Genomic DNA, 13,269 nt, shown 5'->3' on the forward strand with positions numbered 1-13,269 from the left:
ATTAGACTGACTGTCATTTGCACCGACCATTTAGGAAAATCTGAGAAAAATATCATTTGCATAATAATTTGGAACATGGTGTATAAGGATATAAGGACAGGGATGGGCAGCCATGCATACCAGGATAGGGATGAGGGGAAAATGCATACCCGGCTTATACTTGAGTCAATACGTTTTCACAGTTTTTCGTGACATGGAGGTATTCAGACGGTGGCACTGCTGAGGTGTTATGGAAGCCCAGGTTGCTTTGATAGCAGCCTTCAGCTTGTCTGCATTGTTGGGTCTGGTGTCTCTAATCTTCCTCTTGACAATACACCATGGATTCTTTATGGGGTTAAGCTCAGGTGAGTTTTCTGGCCAATCAAGCACAGCGATACTGTTGTTTTTAAACCAGGTATTGGTACTTTTGGCAGTGTGGACAGGTGCCAAGTCCTGCTGGTGAATGAAATTTCCATCTCCATAAAACTTGTTGGCAGAGGGAAGCATGAAGTGCTCTAAAATTTCCTGGTAGATGGCTGCACTGACTTTGGTCTTGATAAAACACAGTGGATCTATACCAGCAGATGACATGGCTCCCGAAACCATCAATGATTGTGTAAACTTGACACTAGACCTCAAGCAGCTTGGATTGTGTGCCTCTCCACTCTTCCTCCAGACTCTGGGACCTTGATTTCCAAATGAAATGCAAAATTTACTTTCATCTGAAAACAACACCTTGGACCACTGAGCAACAGTCCAGTTCTTTTTCTCCTTGGCCCAGGTAAGATGCTTTGGCGTTGTCTATTGGTCATGAGTGGTTTGACAAACGGAATGCAACGCTTGTAGCCCATGTCCTGGATACGTCTGTGTGTGGTGGCTCTTAAAGCAATTACTCCAGCAGTGGTCCACTCCTTATGAATCTCCCCCAAATTTTTGAATGGCCTTTTCTTAACAATCCTTTAGAGGCTGCAATTATCCAGGTTGCTTGTGCACCTTTTTCTACCTCACTTTTTCCTTCCACTCAAGTTGCCATTAATATGTTTGGTTACAGCACTCTGTGAACAGCCAGCTTCTTTAGCAATGACCTTTTGTGGCTTACCCTCCTTGTGGAGTGTCTCAATAACTGCCTTCTGGACATATGTCAAGACAGCAGTCTTACCCATGATTGTGGAGCCTACTGAACAGATTAAGGGACCTTTTAAAACATTTAGGAAGCATTTGCAGGTGTTTTTTGTTATTTATTCTAATTTACTGAGATAATGACTTTTGGGTTTTCATTGGCTGTAAGCCATAATCATCAACATTAACATAAATAAACACTTGAAGTAGGTCACTCTGTTTGTAATGACATACTGTATATGTGTTTCACTTTTTGTATTGAAGAACTGAAATAAATTAACTTTTTGATGATATTTTAATTTTGTGAGAAGCACCTGTGTGTGTTGATTTCCTGTATTTTTACTTAGCAGCTATTATACATATGTTACAATATTTTTTGTGCCATTTGGTATAAAAATGGATGTGGAAGAATAAAATTAGGAAATTAAATGGGCATGCCGGATTTTATGACAAGTCAGCCAGGATCAATTCAGACTTTGCATTTGTATTGTGTCAAATTCTGGTAACTGCTAAAGATGAGCGAATTTATTTGATGCAAATTGAATTTGTTTAGCATATTAGGAAATTTCCAGTACCCGTCAAATTCTAACAACGTTCCATTCAGTTTGCAGAAATCGACTAAAAATCCTGCCATCATTTTACACATTGCTACAGCCACAGAAGATTTACGTGACCTCAGGTTTCCCCATAATGCCTTGCAGTTACATGAAATGGCATAGGGCAGTCAATTAAGAGGAACTATCTGTATAAAAGCCAAAGCAAGGAATGCAGCAGCTATTGTAGAGTGATTTTGCATAGTGAGAGGATATCACAGCTCAATAATTCAGATGGGAAGAGAAAGCTTTAAAACACTGGTCAAATATTCCAGACAGCAATGTGCTGTATGACGGCAGCAGTGAAGATGATGACTGAGTGAACAAGTATGAGAATAATACAATGATTCAGCTGACTGGGTAAGAGAGAGATAAGAGAGGTGAGAGCAGTCATTCCAGACTCTGAGTTATTGATTAATAAAATGGTGTAGATGGCATAGGTCCTGCTGCATTTGAATTACCATGCAATTACACATTTCTTTTTCTTTGGTCTTAATGCACTAGATAACATCAGCAAGGTAAGTGGTGAGGTGGATCCATTAAGCTTCAAATACGAGTGGGCACATGGACCCCGAGTGTTAAGGCAGCAGGCATTAAGGAGAGAGAACATGGCATACTCCAGAATCTAAGGGCCTGTAGTACAGATGAAGAGAGTCCAGCAATATATTGTTTGATTACTGTAACCAAATGGTTAATCCAGAGATAGCAGAGTGAGTGTATCCATGCTGAGCTGAAATTATGCAAGATCAGATAAGGTTTGCAAGTTGAATAACATATGGTGGCACATACCAAACACAGAACACTAGAGTCTCAGGGTACTGTCACACAGTGGCACTTTGATCGCTCCGACGGCACGATCCGTGACGTTGCAGCGTCGTATGATTATCGCTCCAGCATCGTAGACTGCGGTCACACTTTGCAATACACGGCGCTGGAGCGATAATTTCATGACGTAGTTGCGATGTAGAAGTCATATGGGACATTGGGAATATCGTGCACACCTACACGCTGCGATCATGCCGCCACAGCGGGACACTTGACGACGAAATAAAGTTTCAAACGATCTGCTACGACGTACGATTCTCAGCGGGGTCCCTGATCGCAGTAGCGTGTCAGACACAGTGAGATCGTAACTATATCGCTGGAACGTCACGGATCGTGCCGTTGTAGCGACCAAAGTGCCACTGTGTGACAGTACCCTAAATCCTAAAACACAAGCGGGTGTCTTAGTCACCCTTAAATATGCCTAGGGAAATGATGTAATTGGGCCATGCAACTTGCAAAACCCGACGTAGAGCACAACAGAGGACAGCAGATTTTGTGATACCTGGGACAGGTGCATTACAGTACACCCTCTCTCTTACGGCCCCTCCCAGACGACCCAGTGAGCACAGAAAGAGAATGCTTAGCATGAAATCACCTGAGCATAATTGGAGTATTGGTGTCCTTTCTGTGCACCCAGCATCCCTCATCTGGACCGTATCCCCTCCAGTCTGTCAAGTAGAAAACATTCCCACAAACCTTCTTACAGTCCAGAATTTGGTTGATTTCATATTCACTGTCTAGATCAGAGGCAGAAGCAGGAACAATCTTCACCATAGGAGAGAATATATTGAGGACCAGTGGACAAGGTAAAGAAACATGAAAGTCATTAGGGATTTTTAGAGTAGGAGATACCTTAAGTTGACAGGTGACCACCAGGTTTATTTGATAAATAATTTTGGAATGCGCCAATTTACTTAGAAGCCAGGTTTCTGCAACAGGTCTTCAATTGGATGTTTTAGCGGAAAGCCATTGAATAGGCAGATTTTCCAGAAGACAGACAAAATTGTTGTGGAGAAATTCTGTCCACTGAAGTACATATCTGGCCAAATACAGAGTGTATGGTAAAATAAAATGTGGCAATCGCAAGAATAAATCATGCCACTAGGGTTGAGCGAAACGGGTCGATCATTTTCAAAAGTCGCCGACTTTTGGCTAAGTCGGCGTCTCATGAAACCCGATCCGACCCCTGTGCTTGTCGGCCATGCGGTACGCGACTTTCGCGCCAAAGTCGCGTTTCAATGACGCGAAAAGCGCCATTTCTCAGCCAATGAAGGTGAACGCAGAGTGTGGGCAGCGTGATGACATAGATCCTGGTCCCCACCATCTTAGAGAAGGGCATTGCAGTGATTGGCTTGCTGTCTGCGGCGTCACAGGGGCTATAAAGGGGCGTTCCCGCCGACCGCCATCTTACTGCTGCTGATCTGAGCTTAGGGACAGGTTGCTGCCGCTTCGTCAGAAGCAGGGAGAGCGTTAGGCAGGGTCCACTAACCACCAAACCGCTTGTGCTGCAGCGATTTCCACTGTCCAACACCACCTTCGGTGTGCAGGGACTGTGGAAGCTATTTTTTTTTTTTTTTCCCCTCAGCTCTGTAGCTCATTGGGCTGCCCTAGAAGGCTCCGTGATAGCTGTATTGCTGTGTGTACGCCACTGTGGAAACCAACTGCTTTTTTCAAAGCACATATCCTCTTGTTCCTTCCTTTCTGCACAGCTATCTTTTTTGTTTGTCCACACTTTTTATTTAATTTGTGCATCAGTCCACTCCTATTGCTGCCTGCCATACCTGGCTTAGATTACTGCAGGGAGATAGTAATTGTAGGACAGTCCCTGTTTTTTTTTTGTTTTTTTTGTGGGAGATTAAGATTGGCATTTCTGCTACAGTGCCATCCCTGTGTGTGCCATCTCTCACTGAGTGGGCCATAGAAAGCCTATTTATTTTTTCCGTGATTTGTGTTCTAAATTCTACCTCAACACAAAAACACTACATCAATCAGTGGGAGAAAAATATTGGCCTCAGTCAGGGCTTGTGTGCCACTGCTGTGTGTGCTATCTCTCATTCAGTGGGCTATAGAAAGCCTATTTATTTATTTATTTATTTTTTTTTAATATTATTTGGTTTCTAAAGTCTCCCTGAAAAAAAAAAAATACCTAAAAAAACAGTGGGAGAGTAATATTGCCCTTTCAGCTTGTGTGCCAGTCTTGACTCCTGGGTGTGCCACCTCTCTCCCTCTCATTCAGTGGGCCATAGAAAGCCTATTTATTTTTTTTTTTAAATATTATTGGGTTTCTAAAGTCTCCCTTAAAAAACAAAAAATACATAAAAAAACAGTGGGAGAGTAATATTGCCCTTTCAGCTTGTGTGCCAGTCTTGACTCCTGGGTGTGCCACCTCTCTCCCTCTCATTCAGTGGGCCATAGAAAGCCTATTTATTTTTTTTTTTAAATATTATTGGGTTTCTAAAGTCTCCCTTAAAAAACAAAAAATACATAAAAAAACAGTGGGAGAGTAATATTGCCCTTTCAGCTTGTGTGCCAGGCTTGACTCCTGGGTGTGCCACCTCTCTCCCTCTCATTCAGTGGGCCATAGAAAGCCTATTTATTTTTTTTTTTAAATATTATTGGGTTTCTAAAGTCTCCCTTAAAAAACAAAAAATACATAAAAAAACAGTGGGAGAGTAATATTGCCCTTTCAGCTTGTGTGCCAGTCTTGACTCCTGGGTGTGCCACCTCTCTCCCTCTCATTCAGTGGGCCATAGAAAGCCTATTTATTTTTTTTTTTAAATATTATTGGGTTTCTAAAGTCTCCCTTAAAAAAAAAAAAAAACATAAAAAAACAGTGGGAGAGTAATATTGCCCTTTCAGCTTGTGTGCCAGTCTTGACTCCTGGGTGTGCCACCTCTCTCTCATTCAGTGGGCCATAGAAAGCATTTTTTTTTTTTCCTTGATTTGTGTTCTAAAATCTACCTCAACACAAAAACACTACATCAATCAGTGGGAGAAAAATATTGGCCTCAGTCAGGGCTTGTGTGCCACTGCTGTGTGTGCTATCTCTCATTCAGTGGGCTATAGAAAGCCTATTTATTTATTTATTTTTTTTCTTATTATTTGGTTTCTAAAGTCTCCCTGAAAAAAAAAAAAAAAACATAAAAAAACAGTGGGAGAGTAATATTGCCCTTTCAGCTTGTGTGCCAGTCTTGACTCCTGGGTGTGCCACCTCTCTCCCTCTCATTCAGTGGGCCATAGAAAGCCTATTTATTTATTTTTTTAAATATTATTGGGTTTCTAAAGTCTCCCTTAAAAAACAAAAAATACATAAAAAAACAGTGGGAGAGTAATATTGCCCTTTCAGCTTGTGTGCCAGGCTTGACTCCTGGGTGTGCCACCTCTCTCTCTCATTCAGTGGGCCATAGAAAGGCTATTTATTTATTTTTTTAAATATTATTGGGTTTCTAAAGTCTCCCTTAAAAAACAAAAAATACATAAAAAAACAGTGGGAGAGTAATATTGCCCTTTCAGCTTGTGTGCCAGGCTTGACTCCTGGGTGTGCCACCTCTCTCTCTCATTCAGTGGGCCATAGAAAGGCTATTTTTTTTTTTGGTTTTTTTAATATTATTTGGTTTCTAAAGTCTCCCTGAAATAAAAAAAAAACTTAAAAAAACAGTGGGAGAGTAATATTGCCCTTTCAGCTTGTGCGCCAGTCTTGACTCCTGGGTGTGCCACCTCTCTCTCTCTAATTGTGGGCCATAGAAAGCCTTTTTTTTTTTTTTTTTTTTTATATTATTTGGTTTCTAAAGTCTCCCTGAGAAAAAAAAAAAATAAATTAGGTGGGAGATTAATATTGACATTAGTGCTTGAGTGACAGTCCTGCGTGTGTGTCATCTCTGTGATTTTGTGCCACAGAAAACAGAGTGTGTAACATTGTGCCTGATTTTCCTTGTGGTCTCACCAACCTGTTAAGGGATATTGAAATCATACTGAAGTTATAGCTCACCGTGTAAGTTGTTTGACAGCAACAAATAAAGTTACTTTGGTTAAGATTTTAAAACAATGAGGAAGTCTGGTGCAAGAGGTCGTCGTGGGCGTTCATTGTCAGCTGGTAATGATGGTAGTGGTAGTGGAGCATCAGGTGGTCGTGGGGATAAAAATATTCCACCTAAGTCTGGAGCTGTGGAGCCAGTTTCGTCGTCAGGCTACACAAGGCCTCGAACGCTCTCTTTTCTGGGAGTAGGAAAACCGCTTTTAAAGGCGGAGCAGCAACAGCAAGTTTTGGCTTACATTGCAGACTCAGCCTCTAGCTCTTTTGCCTCCTCTTCCGAAACTGGTAAATGTAAAAGCAGCGCGTCGCTTGTGGATGTTCACGGTCAGGGACAAGTCGCTTCCTTGTCCTCCTCAGCAAAAACTACAACAAGAGAGAAGGATGCAGCAGGCGACACAACGGGTCACTCCATGGAGCTCTTTACACATACCGTCCCTGGCTTAGAAAGTGAAACATTTAACAGGCCATGCCCATTACAAGTATATTCTGACATGGAGTGCACTGATGCACAGCCACAGCCAGAGTACTATGCTGCTCCTTTGACTCAGACCACCACATTGCCCTCTCAGGGTACAGATCCACAATCAGACCCTGATGAGACTATGTTGCCCCGCCACGAACGCTATACCACCGACCGACACAGTGACACAGACGAAGTTGCACACGAGCTCGAAGAGGAGGTAATAGATGACCCAGTTATTGACCCCGATTGGCAGCCATTGGGGGAACAGGGTGCAGGCGGCAGTAGTTCAGAAGCGGAGGTGGAGGAGGGGCCGCAGCAGGCATCAACATCGCAACAGGTTCCATCTGCCGGGCCCGTATCTGGCCCAAAACGCGTGTCAAAGCCAAAACCTGTTGGAGCACAGCGTTGCCATCCGGTTAAAGCTCAGTCTGCAATCCCTGAAAAGGGATCCGAGTCTAGGAAGAGTGCAGTCTGGCATTTTTTTAAACAACATCCAACTGATCAGCGCAAAGTCATCTGTCAAAAATGTTCAACTAGCTTAAGCAGAGGTCAGAATCTGAAAAGTCTAAATACTAGTTGCATGCATAGACACTTAACCACCATGCATTTTCAAGCCTGGACTAACTACCAAACGTCCCTCAAGGTTGTAGCACCCTCGGCCAATGAAGCTAGTCAGCAACGCAACATCCCTTCCGTCACTGTAAGGCCACCATTTTCCGCACCACCGGCAGTATCTGTGCAGGTTTCTTTGCCAGCCAAAAGCAGTCAGGGTCAGGGAATCACCAGTTTTGTAGGAGGAAATATTGCATCTAGGGCACCGGCGGAAACAATACCGTCTCCAACCGTCTCTCAGTCTGCCATGTACACCGGCACACCCGAAAGTTCCACGATCTCCAGCTCTCCAGTCCAGCTCACCCTACATGAGACTCTGGTTAGAAAAAGGAAGTACTTATCCTCGCATCCGCGTACACAGTGTTTTAACGCCCACATAGCTAGACTAATCTCGTTAGAGATGATGCCCTACCGGTTAGTTGAAAGCGAAGCTTTCAAAGCCCTGATGGAGTACGCTGAACCACGATACGAGCTACCCAGTCGACACTTTTTTTCCAGAAAAGCCATCCCAGCCCTGCACCAGCATGTTAAACAGCGCATCGTCCATGCACTCAGGCAATCTGTGAGTACAAAGGTGCACCTGACTACAGATGCATGGACCAGTAGGCATGGCCAGGGACGTTATGTGTCCATCACGGCACACTGGGTGAATGTGGTGGATGCAGGGTCCACAGGCGACATCAATTTAGGGACAGTTGTGCCTAGCCCACGGTCTAGGAAACAGTTGGCTGTAGGCGTTCGCACCCCCTCCTCCTCCTCCTCCTCGTCCTCCTGCAGAAGCTACAGCTCTTCCACAGAACGCAGTCTGCCAACCACTCCATCGGCAGATGACACTGTTGCACACCAGTTGTCCCATTATGGGCCAGCTACTGCCAAGCGTCAGCAGGCTGTATTGGCTATGAAGTGCTTGAGCGACAACAGACACACCGCGGAAGTTCTGTCCGAGTTCTTGCAACAAGAAACACAGTCGTGGCTGGGCACAGTAGATCTTGAGGCAGGCAAGGTAGTGAGTGATAACGGAAGGAATTTCATGGCTGCCATCTCCCTTTCCCAACTGAAACACATTCCTTGCCTGGCTCACACCTTAAACCTGGTGGTGCAGTGCTTATTGAAAACTTATCCTGGGTTCTCCGACCTGCTCCTCAAAGTGCGTGCACTTTGCTCACATATCCGACGTTCGCCTGTACACGCCAGCCGTATGCAGACCTATCAGCGGTCTTTGAACCTTCCCCAGCATCGCCTAATCATAGACGTTGCAACAAGGTGGAACTCAACACTGCACATGCTTCAGAGACTGTGCGAACAGAGGCGTGCTGTTATTTATTTGTGGGAGGATACACGGGCAGGCAGTAGGATGGCAGACATGGAGTTGTCAGGTGTGCAGTGGTCTAAGATACAAGACATGTGTCAAGTCCTTCAGTGTTTTGAGGAATGCACACGGCTGGTTAGTGCAGACAACGCCGTAATAAGCATGAGCATCCCCCTAATGCGTCTGCTGATGCAAAGTTTGACGCACATAAAGGAGCAGGCGTCTGCACCAGAGGAAGAGGAAAGCCTTGATGACAGTCAGCCATTGTCTGGTCAGGGCAGTGTACAGGACGAGGTAGCGGGCGAAGAGGAGGTGGAGGACGAGGAGGATGATGGGGATGAGTATATTTTTAATGCCGAACCTTTCCCGGGGGCACAGGAAATTGGTTGCGTGTCACGGCCGGGTTCTGGTTTTTTGAGGGACACAAGTGACGTAGATTTGCCTGCAACTGCCCCTCAACCAATCACAACCGGAGATTTGACAACTGGAACTTTGGCCCACATGGCGGATTATGCCTTACGTATCCTAAAAAGGGACACACGCATTACGAAAATGATGAACGATGACGATTACTGGTTGGCCTGCCTCTTTGATCCACGCTATAAAGGCAAATTGCAAAATATTATGCCACATGAGAACTTGGAACTAATATTAGCAACCAAACAATCAACTCTTGTTGACCGTTTGCTTCAGGCATTCCCAGCACACAGCGCACGTGATCGTTCTCACACGAGCTCCAGGGGGCAGCAGACTAGGAGTGTTAGGGGTGCACACATCAGAAGTGGCGTTGGACAGAGGGGTTTTCTGACCAGGTTGTGGAGTGATTTTGCTATGACCGCAGACAGGACAGGTACTGCTGCATCAATTGAAAGTGACAGGAGACAACATTTGTCCAGTATGGTTACTAACTATTTTTCATCCCTTATCGATGTTCTCCCTCAACCGTCATTCCCATTTGATTACTGGGCCTCCAAATTAGACACCTGGCCAGAATTGGCAGAATATGCATTGCAGGAGCTTGCTTGCCCGGCAGCAAGTGTCCTATCAGAAAGAGTATTCAGTGCTGCAGGTTCAATATTAACCGAAAAAAGGACTCGTCTGGCTACCCAAAATGTTGACGATCTAACATTCATTAAAATGAACCACAACTGGATTTCGAAATCTTTTGCCCCACCTTGCCCGGCCGACACCTAGCTTTCCTATGAAAGGCTCTTGCCTGTGAATTACTTTTCTAATGTCTAATTTGCTGCAGCTGATTGTACAGCATACGACATGTTTACACCTCCCTAAATGGCCAAACTCCCCACACGGGGCCGTGGTATCGCGACTTGGCGCAAGCACCCGTGAGACTGCTGTTTGTCTGAAGAGGTGGGTGTGCTCGCTTTTGGTTGACGGCATTGCTACTGGGTCCCTCATAGTACAATGTAGTGTCTCTGGCGGTGGTGGTGCACACCCAACGTCAGACACACCGTTGTAACATGAGGGGCCCTGGGGCGGTCCCGCCGGCCTCTAGAGAGTTCCCCCCTACCCCAGCTCAAAATGTGCTCTACCACATGCAAAATTATGTCGCACAGCTCCACCAATCTTTAGTCTATTCGCTGACATCATTCAATGTCTGGCACTGACAATACAAATTTGTAGACATCTACGATGCAACTTAAAGTAGTCTGTGTCTGTGTCCTATATTGGCACCATTAAATAGTTACTGCCAAATTACTATGTCAGAAACTCAGCAGATGAGCCCACCCCTGTACCTAAGTATGCCACCTTTTTTTTTGTTTTGGTTGTTTTGCGAGACATTAACATCTATTTATATTTTGGGAGTACTGGGACAGACACTCCTTGCACTACTCCTCCACTCACCACCAAGCTGCCCGTGTATCCATGTAACCGCTGTAAAACTGCCATGAGCCTATTGTTTGTTATTTTAGGCCTTTGAAGCCTGTCTGCGGTCCCTCCTTCCACTAGTCCTCCACTGACCAGACCACTGCTGCCCGTGTACCCCTGGAACCAATTATAAAGTGCCTACAGCCAGCCCATTTTCTTATGTTAGGCCTTTGAAGCCTGTCTGCGGTCCCTACTTTAAATACTCCTCCACTGACCACCAAGCTGCCTGCCCGTGTATCCATGTAACCGCTGTAAAACTGCCATGAGCCTATTGTTTGTTATTTTAGGCCTTTGAAGCCTGTCTGCGGTCCCTCCTTCCACTAGTCCTCCACTGACCAGACCACTGCTGCCCGTGTACCCCTGGAACCAATTATAAAGTGCCTACAGCCAGCCCATTTTTTTATGTTAGGCCTTTGAAGCCTGTCTGCGGTCCCTCCTTCCACTAGTCCTCCACTGACCAGACCACTGCTGCCCGTGTACCCCTGGAACCAATTATAAAGTGCCTACAGCCAGCCCATTTTTTTATGTTAGGCCTTTGAAGCCTGTCTGCGGTCCCTCCTTCCACTAGTCCTCCACTGGCCAGACCACTGCTGCCCGTGTACCCCTGGAACCAATTATAAAGTGCCTACAGCCAGCCCATTTTCTTATGTTAGGCCTTTGAAGCCTGTCTGCGGTCCCTACTTTAAATACTCCTCCACTGACCACCAAGCTGCCTGCCCGTGTATCCATGTAACCGCTGTAAAACTGCCATGAGCCTATTGTTTGTTATTTTAGGCCTTTGAAGCCTGTCTGCGGTCCCTCCTTCCACTAGTCCTCCACTGACCAGACCACTGCTGCCCGTGTACCCCTGGAACCAATTATAAAGTGCCTACAGCCAGCCCATTTTTTTATGTTAGGCCTTTGAAGCCTGTCTGCGGTCCCTCCTTCCACTAGTCCTCCACTGGCCAGACCACTGCTGCCCGTGTACCCCTGGAACCAATTATAAAGTGCCTACAGCCAGCCCATTTTCTTATGTTAGGCCTTTGAAGCCTGTCTGCGGTCCCTACTTTAAATACTCCTCCACTGACCACCAAGCTGCCTGCCCGTGTATCCATGTAACCGCTGTAAAACTGCCATGAGCCTATTGTTTGTTATTTTAGGCCTTTGAAGCCTGTCTGCGGTCCCTCCTTCCACTAGTCCTCCACTGGCCAGACCACTGCTGCCCGTGTACCCCTGGAACCAATTATAAAGTGCCTACAGCCAGCCCATTTTCTTATGTTAGGCCTTTGAAGCCTGTCTGCGGTCCCTACTTTAAATACTCCTCCACTGACCACCAAGCTGCCTGCCCGTGTATCCATGTAACCGCTGTAAAACTGCCATGAGCCTATTGTTTGTTATGTTAGGCCTTTGATAGCCTGTCTGCGGTCCCTACTTTAAATACTCCTCCACTCACCACCAAGCTGCCTGCCCGTCTATCCATGTAACCGCTGTAAAACTGCAATGAGCCTATTGTTTGTTATTTTAGGCCTTTGATAGCCTGTCTGCGGCCCCTACTTGCAATACTCCTCCACTGACCACAATGCTGCCTGGAGTGCCTGCCTGTGTATCCATGTAACCGATGTAAAACTGCCATGACTGCCTACTGTTTGTTATTTTAGGCCTTTGATAGCCTGTCTGCAGCCCCTACTTGCAATACTCCTCCACTGACCACACCAATGCTGCCCGTGTACCCCTGGAACCTATTTAAAAGTTCATAGAGCCTAGTTATATATTTTATTTACTATTAATAAGGCCATGATGGACTACGCTGTACCACGCTACAAGCTAACCAGTCGACACTTCTTTTGCGAGAAAAGCCATCCCAACCCTCCACCAGCATGTAGAAGACCGCATTGTCCATGCACTCTGGCAATCTGTGAGTACAAAGGTGCACCTGACAACAGACGCATGGACCTGTAGGCATGGCCACGGAAGATTACGTGTCCATTACGGCGCAATGGGTTAATGTGGTGGATGCATGGTCCACAGGGGACAGCCTACTAAGTCTGTCTGCAGTCCCTAATTCAAATTGTCCTCCACTGTCTAAATCGGAGCTTCCACCTTCTGGCTTTCGGCCTATAGTATCAGAAATTAAACTGCATTTGGCCTTCAACTTTGGTTAGGGCCTACTAACGGCTTCTGCCCCTCCCTGGTGTTGCCCTCAACTAAATAAAGCTGAGCTTCAACCTTCTGCTCCAAATTACCATTTTAAAAAATGCAATAGGCTTTTCCGGCCTACTAAAGGTGTCTGTCTGTGTGCCCCTGCCTGGTGTTGTCCTCAACTAAATAAAGCTGAGCTTCAACCTTCCGGCTCTCATTAAGTGGTTTTAAAAAAAAAAAATGGTGGTTAGGGCCTACTAACGGCTTCTGCCCCTCCCTGGTGTTGCCCTCAACTAAATAAAGCTGAGCTTCAACCTTCTGCTCCAAATTA

This window comes from Ranitomeya variabilis, chromosome 2, assembly GCF_051348905.1.
Source record: "Ranitomeya variabilis isolate aRanVar5 chromosome 2, aRanVar5.hap1, whole genome shotgun sequence".
NCBI classification, from domain to species: domain Eukaryota; kingdom Metazoa; phylum Chordata; class Amphibia; order Anura; family Dendrobatidae; genus Ranitomeya; species Ranitomeya variabilis.